Below are 22,111 nucleotides of genomic sequence, written 5' to 3'. Positions count from 1 at the left end.
CTGACTATCTATAGTGGAGCTGGTGAAGGGGTTTCAGTCTGAGGAAGAAAGAACATACATATCTATTAAAATAAAATTAAAAAAAACATGAATAGTATGTTTTAATGGTTAGGAGAACAGAGTTGTCCTAGAAAATCAAGATGTTTTGAGTGGATCTTATTTGTTCTCTGTTGCTGTTGTTTGTAAGGGAAGGCCTGGAAGTTGGGGGTGGTTTTATTTGTAGCTGCATGGATTAGGTTTGCAGGTACTGCTGACATTATAAGAGACTAAGAGTAAGAAGGAATTTTGGTAGAAAGAGTCCAGCTAGCTGACACTAACTAGCAATAATATAATGTACATTTAGTAATAATGTTATGCAAAACTGAAAAGTCTAAATGACTGTTTCTGCAACAGTGTTCAAAAAGTCTATTAAACACCGTGATGAATGTTCCTGTGGGTGAGTTGATGTAAGTGGGGGGGATGTTGAAGTGAAAGGCAGTAGAATCAGCTCCTAGACAGGGGTGTTGTTCATCGTCTTATACAGGACATCTTTTAAGTCAGTCTCGTCCTTCCCTTCTCCTTTCCATCCTGTATAAATGGAGTATCTCTAAAGGGAGAAAAAAGAGGAAAAACACCTAAATTAGTATAGAGAAATAATTCAAGTATCGCAGACAAACAGGAAAAGTAGCTGAGGGAACGGTGGAGGGAGTAATCATCAGAAAGCCATGGCAAGCAGCATGAAGAGAAAGACTGAGTTTAGTGGTGATACCAAAAAGGATCTGAGTAGAGAGCAAGAAAAATAAACCGAAGAGTCATGACAGTGTGGTGAAGATGAGAAAGTAAGAACAGTGGAGACAAGCAGATGAAAGGTTGTTACGGTGAAAGAGGAGGCTGAATAGAACAAAGCGGCCAGAAGCCCTGCCCAGGGGTCTAAAAGCTCATTTGCACTCGTCTTAAACTGCAGCTAGAGTCATCCTGCTCCCTATGTAGGACATCTCTGCAAACACCGAGATACAACGTAGCTATAACCTGCCCAACTGTCTTGTTACAGAGTTACCAAAATAGATGTTTTAATTATAAGAAAAATCATATTAAGTCAATATATTCACATAGATGCTGAAATTCTTTTTATTACCTACCCCACTTTTTTTATGTAGTTAAAAAAATCTAAAGGAGGAATTTGTTTCCATATGGTCAGCTAAGCTACTCTGATCAACCATGTTACTTTACAGAAATATGTGGTTAAGCAAAACATTTTTACTTAATTAAAAAAATAATTTATTGATGACAGCCATTCTGACAGATGTGAAGTGATATCTCATTGTGATTTTAATTTGCATCTCTCTGATGATTAGTGATGTTGAATATCTTTTCATATGTCTGTTGGCCATCTGTATGTCCTCTTTGGAGAAGTGTCTGTTCAGGTCCTTTGCCCACTTTTTAAATGGGTTGTTTGTTCTTTTGGAATTGAGTGTTATAAGTTCTTTATAAATTTTGGATATTAACCATCAGATGTATCAATGAATACCTTCACATTGATATTCTTTTCATTTTGTTGATGGTTTCCTTTGATGTGCAAAAGCTTTTTAGTTTTATGTAGTCCAACTTGTTTATTTTTTTCTTTGGTTTCCCATGCCTTAGGACATATATAAGAAAAATATTGCTGGGAGCAATATCTGTTTTACTGCATCTATTTTCAAACAGCAAGTGCTGGTGAGCACATGGAGAAAGGGGAACCCTATTGTACCCTTAGCAGGAATGTAAATTGATACAGCCACTGTGGAAAGCAGGATGGAGTTATCTCACAAAATTGAAAATGGAACAGCCTTATGACCCACTGATTCGACTTCTGGCAATTATCCAAAGAATCCCAAAACACTAATTCAGAAGAATATATGCACTATTATGTTCCTTGCAGTGTTACTTACAATCACCAAGATTTGGAAACAGCCCAAATGTTCATCAGTAGACAAGGGGATAAAAAAAATTTTAATACATGTACACAATGGAATACTATTTGGCCATAAAAAAGAAAAATATTTTTACCCTTTGCAACAGCATGGATGGACCTAGAGAGCATTATGCTAAGTGAAATAAACCAGTCAGAGAAAGACAAATACCACATGATTTCACTCATATGTGGAATCTAATGAACAAACTGAACTAATAAAACAAAATGGAGACAAACTCATAGACAGAGAGCAGGATGACAGCTCTGCAGGAGGCGAGCGTTGGTGGGGTAGAAGGATGGAGCAAAGAAGAAAGAGAACTCATGGACGGACATGGATAACAGTGTGATAAATGTGGGGGGAGGGTGTGGGGGAAGGTGGAAGAGGGCAGAGGAGGATAACTGGCAATAAAAAATACAATAAAAAGTGAGCTATTTTTTTAAAATGTTAACTTTCTAAAAGCATTTAGAAATGAAAACACAGTTAGGAAGAGCCCAAAAGTGAAGGGAAAACAGAGACCCAGACTGATAAGCAGGCATTAAAGCCAATTTTGCCCTGATACATTTGCTGATACTGTTTATATTAGATTCCCAATTTTGCCCATTTGCTGAGGTGACAGAGGCATAATTTAGACTTCACAACCAGGTTAGCAGAGAACCATCTCTACCATAAGATGGGGCTCCCAAAGTGCTGGAAATCAGAAGTGAGAGAGCTATTACATCGAATTTGGACCCAAATTTGAGGGCTCTGGTTTGACTATTTTTGGACCAAGGAATCTCAAAGCTTAAACTTGGTTTCAGTAGTTGCAGACTGGACATGCTCTCTGGTACCTAGCAGAAGCAAAGGATATTCTATGTAGAAAATACCTTTATAATATACCTCAAATCATTCTTGTACTTTTTCACATGCAATATTTAATATACATTCAAAAATAATTAAAAAAAACACAGGAAATTTGAGTTTGTAAGTGAAAATCAGTTGAAAACTGTAAGGGAAGTAGAACCAAAAAGATTTCAGACACTGGAATTGTTAAATGCAGATGCTAAAATAACCATGCATAAAGAAATGAATGTATTTGTCTGACAGTCTCCAAATTCAAACTAATTTATAGCTATAATGAGAGATATAGCTATCCTAAATTCATAGCAAATTTAGGATAAAGGGAAAAAAACTAAAAATCCTTAAAAGAGAAACCCATCTTTCCTGCAATAATAATGTGTAAGTAAAATGTGTGACCATCAGTGTTTACACATCCTGTCCCTAACCAATATTGACACAATAACTCTCAACAAATTAATTAAAACATCCTGCCAGGATATTTAACTCACCTCAACTAACAGCCAAAAAAACAGAAGATCCAAAAAGGTGGTGGAGAAAACTAGCTTTATTGAGCACTGATTATTTTCAGACACAGTGCTACATACTCTCTCCCGCACTTATGTTTGATCCTCATAATGCCATTTGGAGACGAAAATCCCAGACTTCAAAATTAAAATCATTATTCTAAAGTCAAATACCTGGGAAATAGTGGCATTATTTATTCATCTCTAAGAGCCAAGCTTTACACACTGGGACATGGCAAACAGGATATTGGAGAAGGTAATAAAATGATGCCAGAATAGAGATGTGGTACAAAAACTTGGAGGAAAGCCTAAAAATGGATTTCGTTCACTTTGTCGACAGGACATACCCCATAATCAGCTGGATCTTTACACTGTAGGTGGGCTCATGTATTCAATGACCTACTAGATTATCCAATGTGAATGTGCCATAGGTAAGCTGAACCCCAAATGTATGAAGCTGAAATTTTCTTTCTTCCAAAACTTGTTCCTTCTCTTTTAGGCCTTATTTTTGTACATGGCAATACCCTTTTACGCAAGGCTGAGACCTGGGAGTTGTCTTCCTCCCCCTTCTCCCACAGCCCCATGCCCACATCAGGCATGCATGCTCTTCAGCTCACTGTCCTTACTACGCCTTAATACATCTGCTCCCCTCCATCTCACTTTCTTCACCTGAGCTCAGAAGAGATCAACTGCATTTTACCTTGAACGTTAGAATATTTTGCTAACTGACCTGGTGCCTAATGTCAGTTTCCTGTAATCCTCCATAGTTTTATCTGGTTTCCAAAAAGACACATGATCCCCTGACCCCAGGCCCCACCGCCGGAAGCCCAGGAATAAATTTCAAACACCCTAAATAGTATAGTCATCCTTTCATTGTACTGTTCTGCCTTTTATTTAACCTCGATTTTCTCCTTTCCACCAAGCTTACTGAATCACACTAGTGTCCCGAAGCCAACATGCTACTTGGTGCGTTCTTGCCTGGCGCAGGCTGCCAGAGAGAAACGTGACTCGAGTGTAGAGGTCCTGGGTAAACGGCCTGTTAGGCTTCAGGATAAAGGGACACTAATCAGATGCAACACAATCACTTGAAGATTTCTTAAGAAAAATTTACTCTCCAGGTTGCCACAAACCTTAGTCATGAATCCAAGCAGAGGTTTCCTAAGAATTGGTTTCTTTATTTGTTTTTCATCTTTTCTTTTTTCATAGTTAGAAAGTATCTGCAGATGTGTCCTCAGAGGTATACTAGCATCTCAGTGGCTTAGAAGGTTCCAAAAACCTATCAGGGTAGAAAACAAATGCATGTAAAGTGGTTACAATGGGCCAAGTACCGTAAACATATCACATCTAAAGGAGTAATTTGGAAATTCTTATAGGCACATGAATCACCGTCAGTCCGTCTGTGGTGGGGCAGAGATTAGGCTTTCTTGTGAATGGCCAGGTTACATGGTTGGTGCTGGTCCACAGAGTACAATTCAAGTAGAAAGATCCTGGTCTATAATAACACTTTTCCTACTGATGTGGCACTGTGTTTGAAGTCCCCATGATTATTATCCCTCTGCCAATACCCTGTGCAAGGGCTGGTCTTCAGCTGGTGACATATTATGTCACATTTAGAGGTGAATCACTATCTACTCAAGCCCTGAGTAAAGACTAAAGCGGCCATCAATGAGATAGGCACACTTTGATGGGAAGGAACCCAGTGATAGGATGGCAGAGTGAGCCCTCAGAGACAGCAAGGAGGCTGCAGATGCCTCACTGTGGGAATCTGAGGAATGCAAGGAAAAAAGGGTGAGGAGCTCCAAAGGTGAACTTATTCGTGGTCATCACAGGTATCACTTCATGCATATTTGTTATGAGCCCATGCATGTACTTTGTGTGTGGTTAACAATGCACACAGTGTTTTAAAAATAACAATGTTGTCTATTTTGCAATGGGCCCAACATGCTCTTTAAGACAAAAAGAATTTCTGCTTCTACTTCGCACAGAACACATTCACAATGTAGGTGTTTGTGTAAAAAACAAAACTCTCCCCATCTACTGAGGCTGAGCCACAGGCACAGAATCTCATTCTAGGTCAGGAATGCCTTTCATCCACTGACCTGAGCTTGTGCCTGACATGCTTTCCCTTGGACTTGCGGGTTTGGGCTCCCCTAGAGCAGATGGGTCAGCTATTTTTGCCCAAGGGCTAAAATACTGTGATCCCAAGGAAACAGGTTGTGCTTAGATGGCATCTCATTTGTACTCAGAGTGGCCTGAGGCTGAGTTCCTTCTTCAGATGGCACTCTGAACTCCTCATTTTTAATGAGGCAGATGAGCTGCGATGTTTTTGCCTCGATCTAACAAAGATTGCTGTGGAGATGAGTACATTCTAGGCCCTGCTATTTTCAAAAAGTTTAAGTAGACATGCCCAAAATCTTTCTTACGAGTTCCCAGAAAGCTTCCTGGAAAATCAAAGACCTCAGGCAGGTACAAAGCCCTTGAGAAAAGCAATAAGCTAAATGAATATCCAGAGTGTCTTCAAGATGCATTTCCTGTCCTTTCAGCTACCCAACAAATATTTACCAGGGTCTAAAGCTGAGTGACACTGAATTTTTATCTCCATATTTCATGTCTATATACCTATATCTATCTATATCTATACCTATATCATCTATATATAGCTCTCTATATCAAAGCCTATATTTATATTGTGTTGAAAGACATAGGAATATCCATTAAAATTGAACTATGAGAAAACTACAAGATAAAAATTAGCATTTTAATCTGTGTTTCTTGGCTCTTTGCAATCTCACTCTGGCTTACAAATAAGAACTCATTTTGTGATGTGCATACTAACCTCTCCTAGAATGTTCCAGCAGTATTGAACTAATTTTTGTTTCTTGAGTGTTTCAAGCAATTTTCTGCCTCTTTTTTATGCAACTCATTCCCTCTGCCTGGAATGTTTTTCCCCATAATTTCCTTCTAGTAAACTCATAGTCATCCTTTAAAATCCAGTTCAAATATCACTTCCTCTTGGGACCTATTTCTCTTCCAAAGTTAATCAATTCATTTTGAACATAATGTTGTACTTTATATAAGTTTTGCTTAATACTTATCGTACATTACATTATAGTTATTGGTTTACATGTCTGTGAGCAACCATGGGTAGCTTATTTCTTTTCATCTATTCAACTTTTGTACCTAATGTCATACTCTCATATTTCTGAAATCAAAATTTAATTGAAGGGCCTAGTGGAAACTTCAGTTGACTCTAGTTCACTGTTGACAAGACACTTTGTGGAACGGAAAGAGATTTTTGAAATCCTGTAGTTCAGGAGTCTAATAGGATACAGATAAGGAGACCAAGGCCTGCGGAAGTTTGCTGACTTGCTAAAACTCAGAGCTGGTTAGTGGCAGAGTGAGAATCAGAATTTAGTTCTAGGGTATCCCAGCACCGCCTTACATGCTTTTTCAAACATGTAAACAAATGCAGCACAGTCTACCTTATGCAGTGCCACGTGTTGTCAAGCATTTGGCACAGTATTTGGGAGGTGAGAGCAGGTAATGCAGGGGAGAGTAATGGGGAAATGGGGACAACTATGACTGAACAACAATAAAAACTAAAAAGAAAAATTTATAAAAAAGAATCTGGCACTTTAATTAGTATTTTTCCTCATGTAAGCAATGATGTCCAATGTTTTCCCCATTTAACATGACGCTGATTAATGCTAATTTTAATTTTATCTTGAATACATAGTGCCAGAAGGACATTCTATTGTACAGAATGCCCCGTCCCCATATAAAGTGGCAAACTCATAAACCCATGATGCGGACAGCAGCCTGCAGTGTTTGTGGCATTATAGATGAGATGAGACAAATTTACACGGACTACCAAGTCCTATCGAGAAAAAGGGGTGGCATGGCCACTCTCAAGGGGAGAGCATCTCAGAGTGCCTTAGCCACTCTCTCAAGAGGAGAGTTTGCCTTGACAAGCTTTTATTGGGTTCAATTTGCACAGGAATACAGGGTGTAAATGTAAAGCTCATCAGTCATTGTCAGGCACAAATGATCAAATAATAGATAACATTCAAAGAACTCTGAGGGCTTATTCTGAGTCAGGGTCAGATAGTTAATGGCCATAAAACTTTGGGGACCAAACTCATTTCAGGCTTGGACACTTATCATTTAAATTGAGGGTATTAGCAAAGTAGGTTTCATAGGACTTTATGCATTCTTTCTTAGGCTTGATCGCCCCAGAGAACCCTTTCCAGCACAGGGCCGCACTCACCTCCGACATTGTTTCAGGCCTAAGTCAGTCAGGGAAAGTAAGCAGCCAAGAGATTAGGAGACTTCTTGCAGACAGAATGAGGATTCAGACTATGTCAAAGTTGAGGGGCAAGGGTCCATCACCCTCTTTTTCTATAAACCCCCAAGTCCCTGAGGGCCCCTTCATGACCATGCCTATCTTAGGTCATCCTTCGTTTGAGGAATCTTACCCATCATTGGCTAACCAGTCATCTGCCCGGCACCAGGCAGGGAGAAGTGAAGGGTGCCCCTATAAGGAAGATAAGTTTTGTCTCTTTAGTGGCTTATGGTTCCAAGGTCTTTTTACTCTGCCTTAGCCACGAGGGGTTACAATTTCTGAAACCAGGCATGGCGGTTCCCAACAAACCCATGCATATATTTATTATAGGCAATATGTTCCTTCTCTCAGTACTGTGTGATTTGTCAGTTTCATCTATCATCAGGTAACAGAAATTGCCCACATACCAATCCCTAAACTGTGGGAATCCACACTAATGTCCTACTCATTGTCACTAACTAGCATAGGTGGGACATAAAGAGGTGGATGGTGCTAAAGGCAGAAAGGTTTTCCCTTTACCTACAGAACCAGGCACACAGAAGAGAGTAGAAGGAAAGAGAAGCTGGCGGCACACTTCCATTTTTCTTGCACTCACTTGAGCAGCGGCAGCATGGAACAATGATGAGGTGCAACAGGCTGAAAATTGACAGAACTCAGAAAATTAGTGCCCAGATCTGGAATCTCTAGTCCATTTGCATAAGGCAGCCCCAATATTTTCCACTTTTCTCTCATGTAAAATAAGAAAGTTGGACAACAATAATTCCAAAAAGCAGTAGGGTAGCTAAGAGGCATTGTGCTAGGTCCTTTATATGTATTATTTCATTTAAAAGTATAACAACCTCCAAAGTTCATATTATTGTCCCCCTTTTTACTCATTATGCTGAAAAAGTATGAGATACAGGACTCAAATCCAGATTTGTTAAGTTCAAAGCCTACAGTCTTAACCATTATGCTATTCTGCCTCCAAAAATGTGTAATTTAATGGAAACCTGTAATCAGCCTGAATGTATATTGTGAGGGACATAATGAACAGAAGCATTCTTCTGGGGAGGTAGCTACCTTCCACTCAGTATGCTAGGTTTGTACAAATAACATCACACAAATGCGCCAAGTACAATGCAGGAATATGCACAGCCTACTTCCTCGTTCAACAGCATTTGACTCTTCCTGACACAAAGAAGTGAGCTTGCAGTCACCAGCAGAAAGTCACGTGCTGTGAAAGTTCAGTCTTCGCATGTCCACTTTACCTTCTGTGAATCCCAATTTCATTTCAGAAATCAAGACAATCTACATTGTTCTACTCCATTACAAAGAGGAAAGGGTAAGCACAAGCATGTAATCTCATTCCATCCCCAAATGTAATATGTAACATTTAATGAAGAACTACACAGACAGAAGGGACATTTAGCAGTCATTAAGCTTAAGCTTTAGGCAGGGAAAAACGTACAATTTGAGATTGGCTTGAACTTTAAAAGTTTATATGGGAACTAGTTTCTGTGTCTTTTCTAGAAATCTATTTTAACTAATTTATAGATATTGCCTATTATGTAATAGGTAAAAAGGAAGGGTTAAAAGAAAGAGAAAGAAAAAAGAAAGAGAGAGAGTGAAAGAAAGAGAGTGAAAGAGAGAGGGAGAAAGAAAAGAGGAAGGGAAGGACAGAAGGAAGCTGGGAGGGAGGGAAGGGATGGAGGGGAGGAGGGTGGGGTGGAGGGAAGGGCCCTGAATTGGATCTCAGATTTTTTTTGTTTGTTTTTGCTTAGGTTTCTGGCTTCTTTGTAACCTTGGTTAAACCCGTTTTATTCTCTGGACCTCATTTTCATTTGTAGAATGAGGAGATTAGATTACTTCTAAAGCCTTCTTTATCTGTGCTAAAAGTAGGTGCTACATTCATGTGCTAAACAAATGCACTTCTAAATTTGCAATACAGAAGGCTGCCCACCTGCAGTGATTTATTGATTGATTCACTCAACAAATACTGATGCACCAGAAACTGTTCTACTGTGACCAGAATACACCAGAGAACAGACGTCTTATGCTTCACTTTTGTGACTGCAACCTTTACTTTCAGGCAGTGCACAGAAATAAGAATCTATGTACATTACTTGGGGGAATCAAAATGTGTCGAGTAAATGAGAGGTCTCCCAAAGTATCTGGAGCATTCTGTCTCAGAAAACTAGTTTCTACAGTCAATGCCACCATTAGGAGAGTCATGTTGTAATATGGACCTTCCTCAGGGAGAAAGCTCTGTTTTCCAATTCCGCTACCCTGGCAGTGGGTGAGTCAGTAGCAGATCCTACTGTTGAGTTCGAGTTCGCAGTGGCTGTCTTCACTGGCTGGCTCCGGGCCATCTCTCCCTGGGCCACCTCAGGTCCTCCTTCCTTTGTTCACTGTTATGGCTTCAGTCAAAGTTTCCCTAGAACCTTGGCAGAGCCTTTATTTTTTTTACTTTTTTAAATTGTTTTATTATTGTTCAATTACAGTTGTCTGCATTTTCCCTCCACCACTCCCCTCCTCAGTCAAATCCACCTCCCTCCCTTGCTTCCACCCTCCCCCTTGGTTTTGTCCATGTGTCCTTTATAGTAGTTCCTGAAAACCCTTCCCCCCATTATCCCTCCCACCTCCCCTCTGGTTACTGTCAGATTGTTCTTAATTTCAATGTCTCTGGTTATATTTTGCTTGTTTGTTTGTTTTGTTGTTTAGGTTCCTGTTAAAGGTGGGATCATATGGTATTTGTCTTTCACTACCTGGCTTATTTTGCTTAGCATAATGCTTTCCAATTCCATCCATGCTATTGCAAAGGCTAGGAGCTCCTTCTTTCTTTCTGCTGCATAGAATTCCATTGTGTAAATGTACCATAGTTTTTTGATCCATTCATGTACTGATGGGCACCTAGGTTGCTTCCAACACTTGACTATTGTAAATTGTGCTGCTATGAACATTGGGGTGCATAGGTTCTTTTGGATTGGTGTTTCAGGGTTCTTGGTATATAATCCCAGCAGTGGAATTGCTGGGTCAAAGGGTGGTTCCATTTTTAGTTTTCTAGTTTTCCTTTAAAACACTCTGTTGCTTCCCCTTATCACATGGAGGGATCATTCACATCAGTCAGTAGCTATTACTAGGAAGGGGACCTTTTATAGAAGAGAAACGATACATTCTCTCTCCAAGGGATCATCTTTTACTTGATTTGCAGAGATCTGCCCATAGAAAGGAGAGTCTGTAACTCATGTCACATTTACTGGTAGGAAATATGGTGCTGGACAGAATGGCTGTGATATGGCCACTTCCTACGTGTATGAACTTGGCAGAGCATTTGATCTCTCAATTGTGGATTCCAGTAGGAAAACACTGTGCAACCAGTGCTGTTGTAAAGATTAAATTAGATAGCGTGCAAATGCCTAGCACCTAAAACCAAGCATTACGTATACAATGCATCCATCACCAATAGCCAGGAAGGACACCAAAACAGTCACATAAACAGCCAGTTATAAGTTATATATAAGAATGTTCAAATAAGAGATTTTTTAATGTTGGAGATAAGACCTAAGAAAAAACTGACGAATTCACTAACTTGCTATTTATATTTATGGCCTCTAAGTTCCAGCATAATAAACAACACATATTTTGCCATGTATAATGCTCACCCACATTTTAGTACTACCCATGTATAATGTTCATCCTTATTTTTCCCTTAAAATTTGAGCCAAAAAAGCATGCATTATGCATGGCAAAATACAGTAGTTTCCTTCCCTAACCTTCCCTAATATCCTACCCACAGTTCTATAATGAAATCAGCTGTTTCTCCAGATGCATGATTGCAATTTCCTTGGTGTTAACATCACTTATGTCACTTACGGAACTGCCCAACAATAAATCAAAATAGCAATCTTGGTGAAGGCATCTGGGTTCCAGTCATAGATTTACCAGTTTACCATCTGCGTGGCTTCAGGCATGGAGACTTTTCTAGGCCCCAATTTTTTCAGCTATAAAACTGTAATCTGTAACTGCTTTACCAGTCTTTGCAGGTTTTATGTCAAGATAAAAATTCATACTCTACTATGAGGCCATAAAAAAGAAGAAACTCTTAGCTTTTGCAACAGCATGGATGGACTTGGACATTATTATGCTAAGTGAAATAAGTCAGTTGATGAAAGACAAATACCATATGATCTCACTTATATGTGGAATCAAATGAACAAAACAAACTGATGGACAAAATAGAAATAAAGCCATAGACACATGGAACAGACTGACAGCTGTCACAGGGGAGGGACCAAGGGGAACTGGATGAAAGAATGTGAAGGGATTAGTTAAAGGACATTAAGTGGTGATGGCCAGAGGGAAGGGGGCAAAGACAGAGCTTGGGTGGGCAAGGGGAGGAAATTGCAACATCTGTAACAGTGTCAACAATAGAAATAAAGTAAAAGAACTCATATTCTTCAGCTTTGTAAATTTGGGACTTTTATAAATATAAGTGATATTATTATTTCCCTAAAATATTTGAATATATTCAAATAAAGTTTGTGTATGGGTGTATAAGTTTGTGTTTGTGTATATATATATATATACACAATCAATAAATCCAGACTTCTTTTCTGTTCTTAAAAACTATACCTTAGAGAGAAATTAAAACTTGTAACCTGTGAAAAAGCAGTCATCAATCTTTTCTCTCCTGGTCCTGTAAAAACGGGAAATAGCGCCATCATGAGACCAGTAGAGTGATTACACCATTTGCCGAACTAAAAGTATGTGGTGTGAAAATGCGACTTTTTCACCTGCCAATCAAACCTGAATTAGCAAATCTGATGTACAGAGCATTATCTTTTTGTACTAAAGTTATTTTATTTTTCAACTATCTCATATCTATGGTACTTATATCAACATTAAAATTCTCCAGCAACCTATGAGAGGTACTAATAATTTTATTTTATATATTAAGGTGTGCAAAGTAATGTTTTGATATACACATGCATTGTTAAATAATTACTGTGATCAAGCTAATTAGCTTACCATCACCTCAAATAGTTACAATTTTTTGTGTTAGTGGGTAGTGAGAACATTTAAGATCAACTTTCTTAGCAAATTTCAAGTATAAAACACAGCATTATTAACTGTCGTCACCATTCTGTACATTAGATCTCTAGAACAGCAGTTTTCAACTGGTGTGCCCCGGCACACGGGTGTGCCTTATGAATTTTTACACCGTGCTGTACCTGACAGTCAGGGCCACCTACCTTTTTCCACTTAGACAGCCAAACAAAAAAAAATGAAAACAGCCAACACAAAACAGCCATCAGGTATGAATGAATCAAAATTATACATGTTTTTTGTCAGATCAGCAACAGATATATTTTTTACTGTGCTGCAACTTTTAGTAATTTGTTTAGTAATTAGTGGTCCATGAGATGAAAAAGGTTGAAAGTCGCTGCTGTAGAACTGATTGATCCTGTACAACCAAACCTTTGAACCTTTTGATCGACATCTCCCATTTCCACATCCCGCCCAGCCCCCAGCACCAACATTCTACTCTCTACTTTTATGAATTCAACAGTTTTAATTTTTATGTATGTGATATAATTTGTTATTTGCCTTTCTGTGCTTGACTACCTCACTCAGCATAATGTCCTCCAGGTTTATCCATGTTCTTACAAATGGCAAGATTTCCTTCTTTTTTAAAGCTTTACAATATTTCACTGCATATGTATACTGCACCTTCTTTATCCATTCATCTGCAAATGCACACTCAGGTGGTTTCTGTATTTTTGTGTTATAAATAAGCTCCAATTAACATGGGCATACAGATATCAACCAGAGACACTGATATTATTTCCTTTGGATATCTACCCAGAAGTGGGATTGCTGGATTAGATGATAGTTCTATTATAAATGTTTTTGTGGGGCCTCTATACTATTTTCCATAGACACTGCAAAAACTTTGTATTTCTACCAACAGTATATTAGGGTTCCCTTTCCTTCACAATCTCACCAACACACTATGTTTTCTCTTTTTGATGATAATCATTCAAATACGTGTGAGGTAGATACTCCATTATGGTTTTGACTTGCTTTTCTTGATGGTTAATGACACTGAGCACATTTTCACATACCTGTTGGCCATTTAAGATATCTTTTCTTCTATTCAGGTCCTTAGACAATTTTTTAATCAGGGATTTTTTTTTTTAGCTATGAAGTTGTTTGAATTCCTTATATATCTTGGGTGTTAACCTGTATTTAGATAGAGTTTCAAAATATTTCCTTCTATTCCATAGGTTGGCTTTTCATTTTGTTGATTATTTCCTTTGCCTTGCAGAAGCTTCTTAGTTTTATGCAATCTCACTTGTTTGTTTTTGCTGCTGTTGTCTGTACTTTTGGGGTCTTATCCAAAAAAATCCTTGCCCAGACCAATGTCAAAAAGCCTTTCCTTATGTTTTCTTCTAGTATTTTTGAGGGGTTTTGTGCTACATTTAAGTTTTTACTCCATTTTGAGTATATTTTTGTGTTTGGTGTTAGGTAAGGGTTCAATCACATATTTTTTGCGTGTAGATCTCTGGTTTCCCCAACACCATTTATTAAAATCACTGATTTTCTCTGTTACGTGTTCTTGTCAAAATCAGTTGACTGTAGATGCATGGATTTATTTCTGAGTTCTCAATTCTGTTCTGTTGGTTTACATATGTATTTTTCTGCCAGTGTCACACTATGTGTGCCATATCGTAAGCAGCATATTGAATTTTTTATCCATTCAGTCACTCTATGTCTTCTGACTAGAGACTGTAACCATTTCATTTAAAGTACGGGAAGGACTTAGTATTGTCATTTTGTTTATTGTTTTCTAACTACATTGTACTTCCTTTGTTCCTTTCTTCCTCTCTTGCTGTCTTCCTTTGTGATTTGATTTTTTTTGTAGTGGCATGTTTTGATTCCCTACTCTATCATTTCTGTGACTACTAGAGGTTTATTATTTTTTGTGGCTTCCATAAAACATCTCATAGCTATAGCAGCCTGTGTTGAGTTTATCATTTCAATAGCATAGAATAACTCCACACTTTTATCAACCCCCATTTTATGTTATTGATATCACAATTTACACCTTTTTGTATTGTATATTCATTAATATTGTATCTATTCTTATTTTAATACTTTTGTCTTTTAACATTTATACTAGTGTTATAAGTGATTTGCACCCCACTATTACAGTATTAGAGTATTCTGAATTTGACTCTGTACATACCTTTACAATGCATTTAAATTTTCATGTTATTAATTACTTGTCTTTTTATTTCAACTTGAAGATCTTCCTTTAGCATTTCTTATAAGGTAGGTCAAGTGTTGATAGACTTCCTTCACTTGATTGTCTAAGAAAGTCTTTGTCTTCCTTTATTTCTGAAGGATGCTGGATACGATATCTTTGATTGGCAGTTTTTTCTTTTAGTATTACTATAGAGCATATTTTCAAAATACAGTAAGCTAAACCTCTTCAGCTTCTTCCACTTGCCACTCTTGCACTTTGTGATTTCTGTTTTGTAAAGTTGATTTATTTGTAAAAAAGTCAAGAATTTCCAGTATTAGCATAGGAGACTAATGGCGGATAATTCTCAGAGTACTCCCCTTTAGGAGTAACAACATTCTAAACTAGAATCTAGGTTCTCCAGTTTCTTTTCTATACCAAATGTATCTATTTTATGTTTTCTCCTGTTTTCTGATAGAAATGTAAGTGGATGCTGAGCCAGATTATGGGTCGGTTAAGCTAAATGCTTTCAAGGGATATTCAATCTATTAATTGAATATTAATGAATGGCCTATTCATTTATTGGCCATTAAACATTACTGGAAATGTAATGAGAGAGAAAAATACACTTACCAGTGATGTTCTAACTGTGTCTGAAGTTTGGTTGATTGGAATTCTTTCTCTGCCACTTAAACTGGCAAGAAGAGGGTGGGCTGAGAGGCATAAAAATGGGCCTTAAACTAATTTTAAGGATGCGATGTTCTGGATGTTCTGTAGGCATTGCTTGAATAAGCTGGGTGTATTGGTGTCCGAATTCTGCTGCAACAAATTGCCATAAGTTGTATGGCATAAAACAACATAAATATATTATTACTCTATAGTTTTGAAGGTCAGAAGTCTAAAATGGGTATCACTGGGCAGGATTTCATTCCTTCTGGGGACTTTAAAAAAGAATGTGTTCCCTTGATCTTTCCAGTTTCTAGAGTCCACATGCATTTCTTGGCTTGCTCTCCCTTTCTCACCTCATTCTGGCCTCTGCTTCCATCATCGCGCTTCCTCCTCTCACTCTGACCTTCCTACTTCCTTTGTACAAGGACCCTTGTGATTACATTGCACCTAATTGAGGACAGTCTCCCTATTTTAAAATCCCTAACTTATCACATCTGTAAAGTACCTTTCATCATGTAAAACAACATAGTCACAGGTCTCAGGGATTAGAAACTGGAGATTCTTGGGGGAGACATTATTCTGTCTATCACATCAGAGTATGCTGTTCTGGAGAAAAGGGTGTATACATTTATTGTTGAATCCACCATTTACTAACTATAGTGTTTGCAGTAGGATGCTGAAGTTACAGATTTCTGCTTCAAAGCTGTAAAAGTGCAGTCATAGTTAAATGTATCTACCTTATAGAATTGTTGTGAGGAAGAAAGAAACAACATACATAGAGCTAGCTGAATAGGCTTGACATCCTGACTACATGCAACTTGCTAGGCTAGTGCTTCTAAAATTTGAGTGATTAATGATGCCTTTTAAAGGAAAAAATGGTTTCTTCCATATTGATAAAATGTTTAAATTACATTGTCATTTAAATAAGTGCATCATAAAACTAGGTAAACTCCATTTGCTTATAGTCCTTCAAAATATATGAAGCAAATTTACAAATTAAATAATCAGTGTAAAAGGTCTATATAATTCGATTTATTGATATTAATTTAATTTGGGAGCTAATTTTATTTTGGAAAAAAGAATCACTGCTTTGAACTTGAATTGCATACTTGCTCCTATGCATTGGACCTTTTCAGTAAGGCATTTTTATTTACTTTCATCACCTTTCAATATTTAAACTATTTGGAAACCTTCATTATTAGGATGGGAGACCATATTCTGATTTGGGCTTCACATAGTTAAGCCTGATTATACACATAAAAACAAAGAAAAGTGCATAGTTGAAATGGCAGTGTTCAAGTCTGAGATCATTTAGAACTATGCTTCTCAGTGCAGTGGCCACTAGCCACATGTGAATATTTAACTTTAAATTTTAATTATTTTAAATGAAATTTAAAAAAATCTCAGTTCATCAGCCACACTTGCCCCAATTCAACATTTAATAACTGCCTGTATCTAGTGACTATCATTTTAGACAGCATAAAAAGTTTTCATTACCATAAAAACTTATACAGCAGTAGTTTAAAATATACTCACATTTATCTTTTTAGTAATAGTTAATGTAAAAAAGACAAAATTTTAAAAATTTTATAGAAAACTCTGTACCCTTAGAAGACATCCATGAACCCTCCGGGGCTGAAAAACAGCTGTGGTGCATAGTAAGAGACACTACAGTGGATGACAGGCCATGAGTAAATTAATTATTTATATCTTGTTAACTGTGTCCCCCCTAGTCTTAGTGCTTAATAAATACTTGTTATAAGATTGAATTGCTGAGTTAAAAAGAAAGCTGTGTATATAAGTTGTTTTATTTATTTGTTTATTTATTTCTATTGTTGTTCAAGTACAGTTGTCTCCATGTTCACCCCACCTTGGCCCCCCACCCCCCCCCCACCCATTCCTGCCTCCCACTCATGAACTACCCCCTTTGGCTTTGTCCATGTGTCCTTTATATATGTTCCCTTGATGGATCTTCCCCTATTTTCCCCAATTATCCCTCTCCCCACTCCCCTCTGGTTACTGTTAGTTTGTTCTTTAATTCAATGTTTCTGGTTATATTTTCCTTGCTTGTTTGTTATGTTTTAAAACAAAGAAGTTTTGTGGCAGAGTAAACATACCAGGGATAGGAGATTGAATTTATATTTTTTATTTATCAAACATTATATTAATATATTTAAGATAAATATTTTTGGCATAGCTCATTATTCTACCACTATGTCTACTGTAAATAACACTAAACTTGTAGTTAGAAAGCCTTCCCTATTGTGTAACTGAGTTAACTACTCCAAACTCCACTCTTCCCATCTACTACATTGACCTGCATATTATAGTTAAAAGGGACTGTACAAGAAATCACTATGTACATTTGAAAAGAAATCAAAATTTAACTATTGGTATGCTATGAATAATGAACATCAATTTTATTAAGTTTATTTTGATTTATTATCCTCACTGAGTGGACACTGTCACAGTAACAAATTTTATGGAATCTAGGATAGTACCAAGAATTTCAAACGTTTGCTATTAATGTTGATGTCTTACATGTCTACTGACCTCAGAGTCAAAGTGTTTTTACAATGTTATATACAAATTGAAATTTTAAAAATTAATCTTTTATTTAATTAAACCATGGTATCTATAATCTAAAGGAAATCTATCTGTATTTTGTTGTTGTAGTTTTGCTTTTACACAGTGAGATCATTATGTAGTTTGAAAACTTATCCCCATTTTTTTGTGTTGTAAATTCATGTTTTTAAAACTTTTATACCTAAGACTACAATCATTTGAGCATTTCACCTGTTATTACATAAACTTCCCATGCTGGCATTGAGAAAATCTTCCTGTGCCACAAACAACTCTGACAGATTATTGATGTCTTTTCAGGAAAAATGAAATGAGCTTATTAATGATGAAATAGGTGCATATACCCTACTTTATGGAAAATAAGGTATTTTATTACTTGGTTCTTTGATTTATAAAAATTAAAGATTTTATGGGAAGTCCCATAAATGTGCCTAGTGAAATAGAATGGAATACTTATATTTCTTTTGAGAATACTCTAATTTAATAAATTTTGATTTCTTTGAATTTGAAGGGACCAGCCTAAAACTGTGTGCTATCAAAATGCAAATGTAACATCATATTGCCAGGGCCCTACTGTCTTCAGGAAAAAATAAAAGCACAATAATTTAATTCATGCTGGAAAATTATCCCATCAGCACAGATTTACTTTCAAAAACAGAATAAAATGTTGACTTGGAAGTGATCTCAGTCCACATCTTTTAAAATATTAACTTTTCTTATTTAGGGTGCAAGTAACTTCTAAAAGGTGTATAAGAAATAGCTATATATCTCTTAACCACATCTTTTTCAGCCAGACACAGTTTGATGTGAATCATCTTGAAAGATCAGTAAAGTGGGCATGATTCTGGACAATAAAATGTGTAATATATAAGTACCTTGGAGAACAAATGACTCTTAAAGAGCTGGCATGCCTCTGACATATCTTGAAAACAGAAGTAATGTTCATGTCCTTGTTCAAGTGATCTATTAAAGCACGTGACTGACTGCCATGGGGATTTAAATGCCATATATATATGGGGGAGGGAGCGAGGGAATAAATGTATATTTATATATCTTTATAGTTTTCTTCTGAAAATTGAACTTCTTCCATCCTTTCACGGTTTTACATGTCCTCACTCTATCACGTGCCACAGTCCCCTAAGTGAAATGCTCTGCTTCTTCCCTCATTCTTTTTTGTTTTCCTTGACATCTAACTAAATTATAGTGTTCCTTATTGTAAGCCTGAACAGCTTTGGGAAGCTTTCTCTAACACTAGAACTAAATGAATCTGGTTTATGAGTGTTTTTCCAAGTACATCCATTTGCTCTAAAATATGTCAGACAAATGTTTTTTATCTTCTGTAGCTAATATATCAATCAACTATTTTATTACTGAAAGACTATGTATCAAACACTCTCAAAGATTCACATGAAGCTTTTCTTTCTTTTATTAAATGATAAAAGTGGATGTTCTATACTAATAAAGTGAGTAGTTGAAACTTGAACTCTGTGTTATATGTTTGCATTAATTCATTGTTTTAGAAAGCAAATATTGCAATGTTTTAGAATTTTTTATTAGCAGGCCAATCTTAAACTTTGAAAAACATTTATAAGAAGACCAAAATGCAGTTATATGGTCTCTTTATAATAATAGTCTTTGGTCCAGTTTGGTCTGTCAAGCTATTTTAGGCTTGGAACAATGATAGCATCTGGGACAATCTTCTAAGATATGAGCCCCAAAAATCTCATGCTACATTTTACTCTCCTTCCAAGATTTCATGTGTGAAATAATTGACATATTATCTGCCTACAGGATTGAAAAATATAGAATCAACTTTAACTCTTCTGGATGCAAATGACTGATTATATACACATAATTAATGTTGCTAAAAGAAAAAAGGCAGTTATTTGGACTCACATACTAGTGCTCTCATTTTCACTATGTATTTTCACATTTATCTTTACACACTAATAATATTAGTATCACCCAAAGCAAGATTTAATTACACTTCCCAAACAAGACAATAAATTTGTGAGCATAATTAAAACTATCATAAATAATTAAAGCTAAAATTTTTCTTCCCAATAAATAAATGAAGGAAATTTGTGTTGCTGTGACCTTGATTTAGTCACATGGAATTTTTTAATCACTCATTTTTGATCAAAGAAATATTAAAATCTTTGATGAATTATCCCTGGGTTCTAGTTTATTTTCTTATTTTAATAAGACAGGATACATTATTTCATGCCTTTTTTTAAAAAAATGGCATTGCAATCAACAGATATTTGTTAAATGTTTAGTAGCAGAATGTCAAGCACAAGACTTATTACTTAAGTTTTAGCAAACTGTTTTCTAGACTGAATTATTTACAGATTGTTGGGAAAATGGCATTTCATAGATTTACAGATTGTTGGGAAAATGGCATTTGACGTGGACAAGTGACTTCATAATGTTTCCTAGGACCCAATCTTCTCCCATCCCTCAAGCAGTCCCTGATGACTTTTTCATTTATTTTTGTGGTAGGCATGGTATACTTTATTAATGGTACACAATAAAAGGTAGGGCTCCCTAAGTCCCTCCCCTTTCTCAGGGGATCTGGGGTGGAAACTCTCAATGTTGAGGGTGAGAAGCTCTTAGTGTGGTTGGTGATAGAGTTGGGAAGAGTCCCAGAAGCTGAGGGTCTCTCTCTTCCTGCTGTGCTTTTTCTAAAGCTGGTGGTCCAGGGGGCTCCTTTTCCTTGGAGGCCATGTAGACCATAAGGTCTATCACCCTGTTCCTATAGCCAAATTCATTGTCATATGAGAAAATAAGCTTGACAAAGTGGTCATTGAGAGCAATGCCAGCACCAGCATCTAAGGTGGAAGAGTGGGAATCACTGTTAAAGTTACAGGAGACAACCTGGTCCGTGGTGTAGTCCATGATGCCCTTTAGGTGGTCTTAAGATGCCTGCTTCATCATCTTTTTGATGTCATTATATTTGATAGCTTTCTCTAAACAAGAGATCAGATCCATGGCAAACACATTGGGGGTGGGGACATAGAAGGCTATACCAGTGACTTTCTTATTCAGCTCAAGGATGACTTTTCCCATTGCCTTGGTGGCAGCAGTAGAAGCAGAGGTGATGTACAGAGCAGCCCCACGGCTATTGTGGTACAGCTTCCCAGAGGGTCCATCCAGTCTTCTTGGTGGCAGTGGTGGCATAGACTACAGTTATGAGATCCTCCACAATGCTAAAGTTATCACAGATGACCTTGACCAAGGGGGCCAAGCAATTGGTGGTACAGGAAGCATTGCTGACAATCTTAAGGGAGTTGTCATATTTCTCAGAGTTTATACTCATCAGGAACATGGGTCAACTGCAAAAGGGGCAGAGATTATGATCTTTTTGGATCCACCCTTCCAGTGAGCTCCAGCCTTCTCCAGGGTAGTGAAGACACCAGTGGGCTTAACATATTTAACACTAGCATCACCCCATTTGATGATGGCAGGGTCTTGCTCCTGGAAGGTGAAGATGAGTTTTACATTGATGACAAGCTTATAGTTCTCAGCCTTGACTGTGTCAAACTTGTCATGGATGGAATCATACTGGAACATGCAGATCATGTAGTTAAGGTCAATGAAGTGGTCACTGATGGCAACTAAATCTACTCACCAGAGTTAAGAGCAGCCCTGGTGAGCAGGTGCCCAATATAGACAAATTTAATTACTCCAACCTTCACCATCATGTCTCAGGTTACAGCTTGTCCTACACTGCACCGCACTGCACTGCATAAGAAGATGCAGTTGCCTGTTGAACAGTGAGGAGCAGTGAGCCCCAATGGCTAACTAGTTTTCTCCCTCTTGAACATCTTAAATGATATTGTATACTATGACATTTCTCTACTCTCTTCTGCTTATTTATTCATCCATTTATTCTTTCATTTAGTAATTATTGAGAGCACTGTGTTTGACACTGTGCAAGACATATGACCTGTTCCTATATCAAGTGTTTACCTGATAATTTTTCACTGATCATTTTAGCAACATGATAAATGCACTACTT

The 22,111-nt window shown here is 37.2% G+C and overlaps 1 pseudogene; it reads right to left on the bottom strand.

Annotated features, from left to right (window-relative positions):
• Window positions 1-20,679: 20,679 nt before the first annotated feature.
• LOC123812645 lies at window positions 20,680-21,791 on the bottom strand (annotated as a pseudogene).
• Between the last annotated feature and the right edge of the window lie 320 nt (window positions 21,792-22,111).

This window comes from Phyllostomus hastatus, unplaced genomic scaffold, assembly GCF_019186645.2.
Source record: "Phyllostomus hastatus isolate PE091 unplaced genomic scaffold, TTU_PhHast_1.1 phas_scaffold_93, whole genome shotgun sequence".
In the NCBI taxonomy this organism is placed as follows: Eukaryota; Metazoa; Chordata; class Mammalia; order Chiroptera; family Phyllostomidae; genus Phyllostomus; species Phyllostomus hastatus.
This window is presented reverse-complemented; position numbering and strand designations above follow the sequence as displayed.